This window comes from Rhincodon typus, chromosome 42 (genome assembly GCF_021869965.1).
Source record: "Rhincodon typus isolate 14 chromosome 42, sRhiTyp1.1, whole genome shotgun sequence".
Classification (NCBI taxonomy): domain Eukaryota; kingdom Metazoa; phylum Chordata; class Chondrichthyes; order Orectolobiformes; family Rhincodontidae; genus Rhincodon; species Rhincodon typus.
Window position 1 is genome coordinate 4,140,351 of NC_063373.1, and position 14,113 is coordinate 4,154,463.

The 14,113-nt window shown below is 41.4% G+C and overlaps 1 long non-coding RNA gene across 3 annotated transcripts in view; it reads right to left on the reverse strand.

Annotated features, from left to right (window-relative positions):
• Positions 1-1,573: 1,573 nt before the first annotated feature.
• Positions 1,574-14,113, reverse strand: part of LOC125487514 — a 19,153-nt gene continuing 6,613 nt past the window's right edge. For all 3 annotated transcript variants that reach the window (XR_007265923.1, XR_007265922.1, XR_007265924.1), the window contains 3 exons: positions 7,784-8,014; positions 6,459-6,641; positions 1,574-2,389 (listed from right to left, as the gene is read on the reverse strand). This is a non-coding gene — a long non-coding RNA (uncharacterized LOC125487514). The remainder of the gene's footprint in view (positions 2,390-6,458; positions 6,642-7,783; positions 8,015-14,113) is intronic.

The window sequence follows — 14,113 nt, forward strand, 5'->3', positions numbered from 1 at the left end:
AAAATGTATTTGCTGCCCAGCTAAATGGTTTCAGTGATCTAACTTTCACGACTCTCTGAGGTAGACAAGTCCAGAAATTAATTTCCATTGAAAGAAGAGGAATTCCTTTGCATCTCAGTAACAATTTACTGTCCATTATTCTGTAACTATATGCCCGAGTCCAAGGTTTGCTTACTGGTGGAAACTTCCTGTCATCATCTACCCTGCAAAGGCCCCTCAGAATCTTTTACGTTTCAATAAAGGTTCCCCACGTTCTTCCAAACTCTAATGAATGAAGGCCTAACCTGTTTGTTCATCCTTGACCGGTCAAATCCTTTATCCCACGAACCAGCCGAGTGAAGCTGTTTTAGAAATGCATTCAATGTTAAAATTCTTGAATAATCGGACCAGAACGATCATTAGTCCACAAGGAGAAGCTTCATAAACACCTTGTACAGTTATGTCAAAATCTCCCTAACTTTGAACCCTATCACTTAGAAATTAAGCCCAAAATTCCAATTCGTTTCTTCCTAATTTGCAGCACTATGCATTAAAAATCTGCTCGTTTGGCAATTCACGGGATTACAATGCAGGCATGATTTGGGGAAATTATCTTGCAGTCAATGTCCCCATTGATATTCCAGTACTGGATCATGGAGTATGCTGATGCATGAGAAAACCAACAAGACTTCCATTGTTGTCTGGTCTATAAACCGTTAATCTTGCAGTTAACAGCTGATCATGCTGACTAATTGTCCTTTCCAAGCTCACATTTATTCAGATGGAATTCCATTTGCTACTGATCGCCTACATCGTCCCGTCATCGAGAGCTTTCATCCTCAATATTTATCATGGAGCCTTTTGTTTTATCTGCAAGTTATCTAATCAATGCTCTTACATGGCTAAATTATTTATATAAACTATAAACAGCAAGGGCTCCAACAGTAACTACTTTGGCACTCCACTGGACACAGATTTCCACTGAGAGAATCACGCCTCAACCATATTCCTGCCATTCAGCCAATTGTGGATCCAATTTGCCAAATTTCAATTGATCCCATGGGCTCTTACCTTTGCTATCAGTCTCTCACATGGAAACTTATCAAAAGCCTTACTTAAATCTAGGTGGACAGCATTAAAAGCATTACACTCATCTATACACCTGGAAACCTAATTTTAAAAATTGAATCAAGTTGTTCCGATGTGGCCTCCCTTCAACTCATCTGCCTCAGAGATATGTTAAAGACATGATGCACGATCTTAACAATAGAAAGCCAAATCATATTGTTTTCATCGCAAATAATCAATTGGACTTGTGGAGTTTACAAACATCATCAGAAGCAGACGAAGGGTGGGTTTCAATGACACGTGTGCCAGCAAGTAGAATGAATTAGTAAAGCCTTTTCTGCACAGAGGTGGGATTCAATAACATCAAAATCCAACCTGTACAGTGAATTGGGATCTCATTGGTGTTTATCCAGTCTTGATGAAACAGTAAAGCCCACCCACACATTGGGCAGATAGACAGACGCTACCCAGCGTGAAAATGATGATGTACAGCAAGTTAGGATGATTTACAAAATGTACCAACAGAAAAAAAAAATGTACTGACATTTTATCCACAATATCAGCACCTTTAATAGAGTGGGTTTACAAACAGTCCAATTACCTTGTTTCATTCCTCAGTGTAAGTAAGAACTACTTTTTTTTTCCAAACTATGGTTCTTTGTGAATTTGTTGGTGTGTTAACAGGATGGATGTCTGAGTGAATCCCTTCCCACACACGCAGCAAGTGAACAGTTTCTCCCCAGTGTGAACTCGCTGGTGTTGTAGCAGATGTGTTGACTGCGTGAATCTCTTCCCACACATAGAGCAGGTGAACGGACTCTCCCCAGTGTGAACTCGCTGGTGTCTCAGCAGGTTGGATGACTTAGTGAATCATTTCCCACAGTCTGAGCAGTTGAATGGTTTCTCCCCAGAATGAATGTGCTGGTGTTTCAGAAGTTTAGATGTGTGATTGAATGCTTTTCCATGCTCAGAGCAGATAAATAGTTTCTCTCGAGTGTGACTGTGTTGATGTCTCAGCGGGCTGGATGACCAAGCAAAACCTTTCCCACACACGGAGCTGAACTTGCTGGTGTTTCAGGAGGTCGGATGACTGATTGAATCCCTTCCCACACTGGGAGCAGTTGAACGGTTACTCCCCAGCGTGAACTAGATCGTGTGCCAGCAAGTAGAATGAATCAGTAAAGCCTTTTCCACACAGAGAACACGTGAACAATTTGTCCCAAATGAGAATGACGCTGTTTCCTTTCATGTTCATAATCCAAGGATATTCAGGTTAACACAAATTGGGTGACTCTGTTACATCCTGATGGGATATCTGGTTTGAATTGCCCGAATGCAAATCCTGTTCTTCCAATATCCCGTGGAATTTGTTTAAAACAGGAAAACAGAACGTGAGAGAAGGCACAAAAACGAAATAGCAAGTTAGTGAACGGACCTAATCGAACCTGGGAATGTTTTTGACCCTCAATAGGAGATAGTTATCATGAAAGTGGCTGGATTGTAACAAAAATCCAACTGGTTCACAATCATTCTTCAAGGAAGGGAGTATGCCACTTACTTTTGTCTGTCACAAACACAGATTTCTAATAGGGTGGCTGCGTAGGGGAGAAGAAGACAGGGAAAATGATTTGGAAGAGACAGAGAATGAAAGATTTCACATGGTCTATGACTTGAGAAGAATATTCACACCCAGTCCAGGCTAATACAAGGATCTGGCCTCAATGGGAGAATAAGAGAAATGAGCAGGTAAGTGGTGAAGGAGAAAGACATGATATAACTTTTATGTGTTCAGAATTTCAACAGAAACTCCCAATCCCTCAATTTCTACCACCCAGAAGGCTCAGGGCAGCAGATGTACTCTATGTGAACGCCTTCACCTTCCAGTCACACACCATCCAGTCTTACGTGACATCCAGTACTGGATGGGCAGAAGCTTTGTGAAGACTGAAGCCACTCTTTTTATTTCCTTTTTCAAAATGCAGTCCCTCACCACTGACTCCATCCCTCTCTCTGGCAAATGTCTGAGGCTGAAATGGACGGTTCACAACCATGATGTAATATTTCACCGCAAGATGAAATAGTTGGCTGTTCCCCGTGTTGCAAAACCACGAAGCTTGGCTTCTCCTCTTGAAACTTCCCTGCCTCTCTATCTCATTTTCCTCCTTTAAACTAAAATAATGTTCATTAGACAGTGGTGCAGGCAGCATGGACTGAACGGGCACCTGAGGACTTCTTCCATTCTGTATCGACACCACATGAAATGCACCAGTTCAAGAAAACTCTCACACCCACTTCTCCACTTGTAATTTAGTATTGGGAAAAGTACAGCAATCTTTGAGTCATCGAGCTCTACAGGACAAAGACAGACCCTTTGATTCAAACTGTCCATACCGATCACATATCCTAAATTAATCTAGTCCCGTTTGCCATGGTTTGGCCCATATCCCTCTAAACCCTTCCTGTTTATGTATCCATGTAATTTTACCAGCACGCACCATCTCAACTGCCATCTCGTTTCATGCATGCACCACCATCTGTGTGAATTCATTGACCCTTAAGTCCCTTTCATATCTTTCCTCTCTCACCTTAAACCTATGCCCCTTAATTTTTGACTCCAGTACCCTTTGGAAAATATCTCAGCTGTTCATCCTATCCATGCCCCTCATAGTTTTATAACCCTCACATTTATTTAGATTAAACGTTATCTGCCAAGCATTTGCATATCTGATCAAGAACCTATGTACTCTGAGATAACCTTCTTCGCTGTCCACTGCACCACCAATTTTCGTGTCGTTTGCAAACTTACAAGCCATACCTCCACGTGCAAATCTTTTATATTAGTGATGAAAAGCAGTGGATCAGCATCAATCCTTATGGTACACCATTGGTCACAAGATTCCAGTCTGAAAAACATCCCTCCCCCACTACTTCTGTCTCCTACCTCCAAGTCACTTCGGTATCCAAATGGCAATTTCTGTTGTATTCCGTGTGATCTAACTTTACTAACCAGTTTACCATGCAGAACCTTGTCAAACACAGTACTGAAGTCCATATAGATCATGTCCACCACTCTGCCTTCATCAATCCTCTTCATTACTACTTTGAAAAACTTAATCAAGTTTGTGAGACAAGATTTTCCACACACAAAGCCATTTTGACTATCCCTAATCTTTCGTTGCTTTTCCAAATACGTTTAAATCCTGTCCCTTAGGATTCCCTCGAACAACTTATCAGGCTCACTATCGTGCCTTTGCTTTTCCTTACTACCTTTTTTTAAATGTTGTCACCACGTTAGCCAACCTCCAGTCTTCCAGCACCTCATCTGTTGCGATCAATGACACAAAAATCTCAGCAAGGACTCCAGCAAACACTTCCCTAGCTTCCCACCAAGTTCAAGGTTAGATCTGATCTGTTCCTGGGGATTTATGCACCGTTATGTATTTTTAAATAGTCCAGCAACTCCTCCTCGGTAATATGGACATTTTTCAAGATGTTGCTGTTTATTTCCCCAAGTTTTCTTTTCCACATTAAACACTGATGCAAAATGTTTGTTTAGTATCTCCCCCATCTCCTGTGGTTCCATGCAACGGCAGCCTTGGTGAGCTTTAAGGTGCCCTATTCTCTCCCCAGTTACTTTTCTTTTTTTTTTCCTTTATGACTTTATCGAATCCCTTTGAGTTCTCATTAATGAAAGGGTAGGGGAATGGGGTTAGGTGATGTTCTCTTGCAAGGAGATAGCCCAGTTGCAATATATTGTATCCACTGCATAATTCAATATCTCAGTGGAGATGGAGGCCATGGACTAAACACAAAGCTCGCATCCAAACTGATGCAAATCATTTCTTACTCAGTCCGTCTGTGTTTCTAGACTCTGATCTGTGAATAAGGCCTCTTTTAAATAATCACAACATATTACAGCTGCTGGAAATTTGAAATTTTGAGAGAAAATGCATCAGCTGGTCTGCAGGACAGGCATGGTCACAGATTCATAAAGGTCTCTGGCACAGAAAACAGCCGTCACACCCATCGAGTCCACACTAATCAAAAACAATGCAGTATCCATGGAGTGATAAAAAGAATTAATTGATCAGGGTGTACAGAATGAATCACGGTGAACAAATGTGGTGTAAACTTGATGATCATTGCAAGCTTAGAAGTGGAGGAGAAATGAACTATAGCGCAGGAAAAAAAAATCCTGTTTGTGAAAGATCCTGAGGAATGATGTAAGTTGTAAGATAGTGACACATTATCAGGGGATAGGCAGTCGTGGAAAACACTGAGACAGTGTTGGCAGAGGGAACATTGCAATAGTAAACAGAGATAAAATACATCCATTATGAGACACAGACGAAGTTAGTCAATAGCAGAGAAGTCATCAGAGACAGCAGAGATTAAACAGAGCTGTGGAATGAACAACTCCAGCCCCAGAGCCATGGAAAATCCCTCAGATAACAGACCACAGGGAACTAGGGGAAATATCGACATGAGGCAAATTCTCATTAACGCCCTTCAGTGAAACAACCTCACTATTTTCAAATCTCAGTGTCAATTCATAGAATCCTTACAATGTGTAAACAGACTCTTCGGCCCAAAAAGCCCACACTGATCCTTTTAGCATCCCACCCAGACCCACCCGCTTTAACCTTCTTAAGCTACACATCCCTGAACACGATGGGCAATTTAGCATGGCCAATCCATCTAAACTGCACATCTTTGGACTGTAGGAGGAAACCAGACCACCCGGAGGAAACCCGCACAGACACGCGGAGAATGTGTAAACTTCACACAGACAGTCCCTGAGGATGGGATCGAAGCCGGGTCCCTGGCCTTGTGAGGCAGCAGTGCTAACCATTGATCCATTGTGCCACCGCAAACAAAGGCAGACCCGATCAGTGAGCACTCATTTTGCCAAAACCCGAGATGTTGAAATTTTCCGTTGTAAGTTGCAGTTGGAAAGATTCAGAAACACTGGTGTCAGAGTAAAATCTCACATTTGAGGAAAAATCAAGGGAGTGGGTGATGTCATTGTGCAGTTGCTACTGTGTGATGACATCACATGCAGTAACACATAGCATCTGGGTAAGTGCAAACCAGACATCATCACATATTGTGAAGGAAGGGAGGAGCCAGAGGATATTTACCAAAATAATTTGAGGGATGAGGAATTTAAGTTGCAGTGCTATGTTAGAAAACTGAATTTCTCTGTTTGGAATGAAGCAGAATGAACAGGGATGAGATAGAAATGTTTGTAAAAGATTAAAATACGCTAGAAAAAGAAAAGTTATTCTTGTTAGTTGGACATAAGAAAAACAAAATTATAGAACACTGATTGAAGATTTTGTTTCAGAGCCACAGGGATGAAACATTTTATGTAGCATTTGATAAAGTTCTGGATTTAAGTGCATACTTACAAAGGCCAATGAAGCAAGTGATACTGTCAGATTGACATGTGAAAGTTGGTTTCAGTTTTTGTCAGCAAATCCCCATGTCATATTCTGTAACAGCCATCACTGTCAGTTCACGATAGCAATTCAGTGAAGAAAAACAAACCCATTGGTTTCAATTTGCTGTTATTAACGTCCTCTTCTATCTCCCTGTCAAAGCAAAGGATATACATGTTTGCTGCTATACATTGCACCTCATCATAGTCAGCAGTCACTTATTTTAACAATAAAATCTACTCGTGGGCCTGAGTTTCTACCGTAGATCTTCATTTGACTGAATGGAGGCGCAGGTCATTAGACATATAAACGAAGGCATTCCAGGAGTTAGTGGGAAAAAACAATCGGGGTTTACTTCATTCTCTGCCGGCGCTTTGCCTTATCAATAATATTTGGGCGTGAAAGGCTATTGGAGCTTGATGGACAAGTTGCCTCTATTCTGAACAATGGGCAGTAAATTCCTCCCAGTGATAGTAAATATTGTCCCCATCAAAAATTAACAATGCACATCCGTCCTGCTGCTCAGTGGCCCCAAGTTCTGAGGAAGGGTCACCGGACCCGAAAGTGTTAACTCTGATATTTTTCTTCACAGATGCTGCCAGACCTGCAGAGCTTTTCCAGCATCTTCTGTTTTTGCCCCCAATAAAGATGGCGGAAGTAATCCCAAGGCCTACCTTTAAACGAAAGCTTTCAGTTTAACACTCTTTCTCACTCTGTGTAGACAGGGCACCGATGACTTACTTTTGGGTTCAGAGCTTACACAACAGTTTCAGACAACCTCACAGTGTTCCCGCTGGATCATTACTCCCTCCGTTCCACCTAAATTCTCATTTTTTTGCAGACCAAAGATAAGAAATATCCAGCAACAGCCATTAATTGCTCGACACATGCTCTGTCCACTGCCTGGGACGGCGCCTGTGCATGGCTCCCTTGTTTGTCAATCGGGGGCATTCACTATGGGGAATTCTGGGGCTTTGGTTCAGACTGGGACTGTTCACTGCCCATAAATAATAACATTAACAACAACAGCGTGCATGTATATAACACCTTTGCATAATAAAGACTTCCTGCGATACAACACATCAGCGTTAACATTCCCCACATTAAAACAGTCAATGCTGCTCTTCCCAGTTGAGTATTGGACACCCTGCTCTAGTTTCCACACAATGATAAACAGTTATGTGTTCATTTCACCAAGAACTCATGAAGTCTGTTTCATGGTACATCAACTGGCAAGGCATCCCTCCCAACGTCCCTTGCTCCGCATGAGCCAAAACTCTGCAAAAGTAGCTTACCATTATCACCTTACCCAGGATTTCACTTCAGTTCATTGGCACAACAGACACATTTCCCACTTCCCAGTGTTTTCTCCCATAGCCTACGTCAATATCCCTGCTCAGGAAATGGCCATTTCCTGGGATTGTGTAACCATGAAATGTGACTTTATTTTTAGTTTACTCATTTAAGACATAGAACGGCCAGAATCAGTCACAGTTGACGTTTCACTTCCGACGTGCAAATATCACCTGGGAACAGATCAAAGAACAAACACAGAAATGGAATAAAGAAGTGAAAGAGAAAGCATGTGAGAGGTTATAAACAAAATACAACTGTCTAACTACTCTAATCCCATTTCCAGCACTTGGCCCAGAGCGTGTACACCTTGGCATCGTGAGTATACATTTAATCACTTGTTTACCTGTTATGAGGATTTGTGCTTCTACCACACTTACAGGCAACAATTTCCAGATACCTGCCTTCTATTTAAAAAAACTAAAATCCACATATCCATCTAAACCTCCTGCCCCTTAACATCAATCAATGTCTCCAGTCATTGAACCCTCTGCCAATCATAAATCATCTCTGTCTATGTTTCTCACAATTTTATACATCCTATCTATGCCTTCTTAGTTTCCTTTGTTCCACAGACACTAAACCGAATTAATGAGGGTGATGTGGTTCCCTCCTGACGGAGAAACATCAGGTTCTGTGCAGGATGATCACCAATATTATTGTCACCCAATACTAAACTGACTGCACACACAACCAGCACCGACATTGAGTCCAACATTCTCCAGAGAACACAGAACGTGCAGCCTGTAACTGGGATTGAATGAAAGGCAAAGACAGAAGGAATGCCATTTGCAATCCACTTACATTACGGGATGATGGAACGTTTAAAAACACTAACCAAAGCGACTCCAGTGATTTGCTCATGAAGAGGCGCGTTGGATCAATAGTTAGCACTGCTGCTTCACAGCGCCAAGGATCCAAGTTCGATTCTGTGTGGATTTTCTGTGTGGAATTTGCCCACTGTCCTCGTGTCTGCGTGAGTTTCCTCCCACAGTCCAAAGATTTGCAGGTTAAGTGGATGTGCCATGCTAAATTGTTCAGGGATGTATAGATTAGATGGGTCTGAGTGGGATGCTCTGAGCGTCGGTGTGGACTTGAGGGGCCGACGGGCCTGTTTCTGCACTGTAGGAATTCTAAAATAAAAAGAAAGGCAGAGCACAAGCTCCACCTGTTCTGATAGGCTCACAGACCTGGTCACTCAAAACCCCAGCACCGTCCGGTTTTCAGAACAACATATCAGCTTGCATCTTCCTGACCCTTAACCCAGATCTTGCTCAGTCAATAGAGCAACCAATTAATTTGGAGTTTCCTCACCTTTAATCCAGCCACGCCCAGTTCACAGAACAACCTAACAATTTGTATCGTCCTGACCCTTAAACCAGCCCTACCCAGGAATTGAACAGTTCAAGGCCAGTACACACGGACCCTCACTGTGCTGTGCCAATTCTGTGACTCACTGATGTTTCTTTATCTGCTGCTCCCTTCCCAGTGATTCCCATTTTCTAAAATCTGAAAGGACTGCAGGTGCTGTAAATCGGGAACAGAAACAGGATTTGCTGGAAAAGCTCAGCAGCTCTGGCAACATCTGATGAAGAAAAAAAAAACGAGTTAACGTTTCGGGTGTTCCGGGCGTGATGCAACTAATCAAACCGCTCGGCTTTAGGCAAAACAGAATTTATTTAAACACTACACTTGAAACACGAACAAAACAAAGTGCAATTTAGAACAACTTAAGTATTGGAAAACTCAACCGACCTAATACAGCCACTTAACTAACTCGCTGTTCCAATGTAGCATCATTCCTTGGCAAAAAGGTAACTTTAAACACAGATTCTTACAGGCAGGAGGGATCAACATTCAGAGGGATTTTAGACAAATTCATTTTGAAGTCCTCTTTACTGAAGCTTGCAACCTTTCTGGTATTCAAAACATCTTGTAACTGCTACAGCTAAAAACAAAGCTAGAAAACCCTAAACTTGAGATCTTCCCACTCCCCTCCCATTGTTAGACTGTTTTAGTTTTCAAGCTCCCCAGGCTCTTCTGCCTTTACAAACTCTCTTCAAGAAAGAACCAAGGGTAAAATAACATTTTTTTCAGTGACAGCATCGTCACACCTCGCCCCTCTTAAAAATCGAATCATCAATATAGAAAGATGGCTTTATTTTTTTAAAACCATTAGTCTTAATCTATTAGTACATGACAATGCATATACATTGCATTGACTCTAAGTATGCAAACATTCACTACTACATTCTATTCCTGTGCATTTACTCCTGTCACTGAACGCCTCCATCTTTCTTCATCCAAATCCCAACAACACATCAGCAATTATGTTTTCTTATTCTGTCGAGTGTATAATTTTCAAATTGAACGGCTGCAATAATAAGCTCTAAACAGTCTGGAATTTTTGTCTTTAAATTTCTCCAAAATCATTAATGGGTCTGATCAGTATGTATAATTGTCTCAGACACATTACTGGCAATATAAATCTGGAAATGTTGTAACGCCAACGCCAACACCAAGCTCAACGTCTCTTTCTCAATCCTGGGATATTTCTGTTGCTGAATATTCAATTCCCTGGAGAAAAACCGGATAGGTCTTTCTTTCTTCTCGTTATCTTCTTGTAAGAGTACAGTACTGACATCCACATCACTCGCATCAATAGCCACCTTGAATGCCTTTGCATAATTAGGTATAGCTAACGCTAGGACAGTAGCTAACACAGCCTTCAGGCTGTCAAACAACTTCTGAGAGTCTGCAGTCAACTGAAATTATCTGCACTTCTTCTCTCTCTTTCTCCCTTTATTCTGTTCGGGCCTTCCTCTCCTTTTCTTTTTCCTCTGCTTTTAACCGTCATGAAATCTACTCCAATTCCGTCTTGTATTCAAGCTGCTTCATCTGCAATTGAATTCTAGTCATTTCCAGCAAATTTAAATGTTGATTTATTGCTGTATTTACTTCTCCTCGTTTCACAGTTAGTCCAGCTCCAAACTGTCTTAACTCTGACTCCAGTATCTGCAGTTCTTGCTATCCCCAACTCCAACTTGTCTGCGATTTCCAACAGCTTTAACTTGTTCACTTTTTGTAAAGCCCGCGAAGTCAGTTATTCCACACCCACTAAACTCATAGTGACCGAAAGACCCATTACTGCACAAAACACTGTTTAAAACAACCGAATACAACACCAGAAACAAAAGTCACCAAAACATACCACTCACCACCTTTGAGTCAAACAACACTAAACCCAAAATAGAATGACAGAATTTACCCTGACGAACTGCCAGTCTATTATCTATCAGCTTAGACTCTCTCAAAATATTTTCAGAAGATAGCCTAGAGCCTAATATTTTCTTATTTTGAAGGGCAATATTAATTGGATGTTCCAGATGTGATGTGGCTGGTCAAACCCTTCTGCTTTAAGCAAAACAGAATTTATTTAAACAGTACAGTTGAAACACGAACAGAACAAAGTGCAATTTAGAGTAATTTAACTATTGGAAAACTTAACCAACCTGATACAACAACTTAACTAATTAAGTTTCCCAATATAGTATCATCCCATAAACACAACCTGTGGCAAAACGCTAAATTTAATTACGGATTTTTACAGGAAAGAGGGAACAAATTTGGGAGAGATTTCAGAGAAAGTAAGTTAGGAATATGTTTTATCGAAGCTTGAAATCCTTCTGGTACTCAGAACATGTTGCAACTGCTACAACTGATCAAAAAAAAACTAGAAAACCCTCAACTGGGAGAGCTAGCCACTCCCCTTCCACTGTTAAACCGTTTTAGCTTTCTAGCATCCCAGACTCTTCGGTACCTCTGCCTATACAACCTCTCTTCAAAAAAAAGGACAAAATAACCTTTTTACAGTGACAGAATCGTCACAAACTTTGATTATTTCTCTATATTTCAATGAGTTGGGAGTGAATGAAAGTGTACTTACAATGTTAGGAGGTCCCACTATTCAATAATATTACATGGCACTGGGATGAATTCCTCAAGAAACATTAATGGAAGGTACGCAGAGAGTGGAATAAAAATGGAGAACAGACATTATGAGGTCACTTTCTCATGTTATAAATTTCAATGTTAAGGATTCGAATCTGTAAAGTGCCGAGATGGCTCAACGTCAATTCAAGCAAAAGGACAACCTGGAGTTACGATCTCAGCAAGCAGCTGGGCTGCTGGTCAGGGTGACTGTGAAGAAGGTGGAAGAAGGCACACCATGGGTCTGAACTTCTTTGTGAAGAGGATTCTCCATGACTGCTGTGGGTTCCAAGCAGCAGTCATCTACTGCCTGCAGGATTTCCCCAGCGACAGATATTTTGCTGTGACGTTCTGGAGTGTGAAGCAAGTGACGCACCTCCTGAAAGTATTCTAGAAAAAAAAGGACGTGAGTGTTCTCTTTTCATCCTGCCTGCAGCACTGTTCTTTGTGTGTAGAGGAGTCGGATCACCACCATCCATAAATACAGCTCCTATGTACCACCAGCAGATTCCTGAATTCCTGGGAAGTACCTGCAAGTGGAAACCGGCAGCACTTACGTCATGGGCCCCTTCAGGATTTGGAACAGCAAAAGGCAGTTCAGGGTGACCCTGAGGGCATACGCTGATGGGACATCCTCTACTGACTGTCCTGTTTTGCGATCGCAGGGAACTGAGGGTACTTGAATTATATGGGGCAACCTAGTGTCCATCAAACCTGTAGAAGGTCAGGGCACAAAGCGGCAGAAGACACTGTGCAGGAATTGTAAGCAAGAGGGGCACCTGAACATAGACTGTCAGGCAAAGAGCTGCGAACTGTGTTGGGAGAGGACCACCTGTCCAAAGCCTGCCCATTTAAAACCACCAAACGTGGGTGTAATTGTTTTTGAAATATAAATTGGTTTGAATTTACACCTTAGCTATTTGAGGGAAATTTACCTGAAGTTTAAACGAAGAATCAACAGTTAACAAAAACAGATGATAAACAGTTTAGGTGAGACCTGAATTTTTAAAATGGATTATTTTAATTGAAATTTATCTGATGATTCAGAGAATGTGTCAGCTGCGTGAAATTTGGCTAAGATTAAAATAAAAATAATTCCAGGCATAATGTACTGGGATATGTCCAGGCAATAAATGCCAACTAAAATAAATAACAGTTAAACACATTGTGTTAATGCGAGAATGAGATGGGAATATTTGAAACCTGTCTTAAAAAATATTCTGAGCGTTGGACAGTCATAGTTCTCCAGGGTTCATGAGTGAGACAGAATGGTAGATATAATGGGATGGTAATAATTATACACATAGAAGTGATACACATAGAAGTGAATGTGAGTCAGAGACAGAATTAACGGGGAAGAGAAGCATTCAATTGGAATCGGAACAACTCACCCTAGATGTGGATCAGTTGAATATAGCAGCCTATTGTTGACGGACCTTCGAGTGAACGAAATTGTATGAAATACGAATAAATGGGAAGCTTCACGTGGACATGACAGTATCCTTATCTATGAACTTATCACTAATCTAACCACTACCTGAGATATTTGGACAATGCTGAAGGAGATAAGTAAAGACAGACAGCCGTAGCGAGGTTTGAGTAATAAGTTTCAGTCGAACTTCACCACCTTCTTTTAGTTACATTTTGTTTTTACTGAAATAAGCTGACAAGGTGAAGGAATTCTTTTGGAGACGAGCATTTAACTGAAGATGACATCCTGCCGTTAAGCAAATGTATTAATTAGCCTCCATTCAGAAAAAAAAGAGGATTAAATGAGGAGTGAGCCTTACAAACTTGACCGTGTGACAGTGAAAAGAAAGGGATATATTTCCAAGTCAGGATGGTGTGCGTCTTGGAGGAGACATGGCAGCAAGTGATGCTCCTGTGTGTCTTCTGCCTGTGCCTTTCTAGATGGTAGAGTTCATAGATTGGAATTTTTTGCCTAAGCAGCCTTAGTCAGTTTCTGTGGTTCATCCAGTAGAGAATATATACTGCTGCTACTGGGATGCCAGAAAATTAGTTACTCACTGACAAGTTCCCAGCCTCGTCGAAACACCTGAATTAGAAGATGGCCCAGGTCATTCAGCCTCTCAAGTCTGTACTGGTATTCACTAAGATCATTGCTCATCTGCTTGTGCTCCAAATCCCACACTCCCATCTATTCTAAATTATCATTGATCCCATTGCTAACGAAAAAAACTACTTCTGCCTTGAAAATATTTACTGATTCCATTTGCACCACCTTTGAGACAGAGACCCCATAGACGCTCAACCCTCACAAA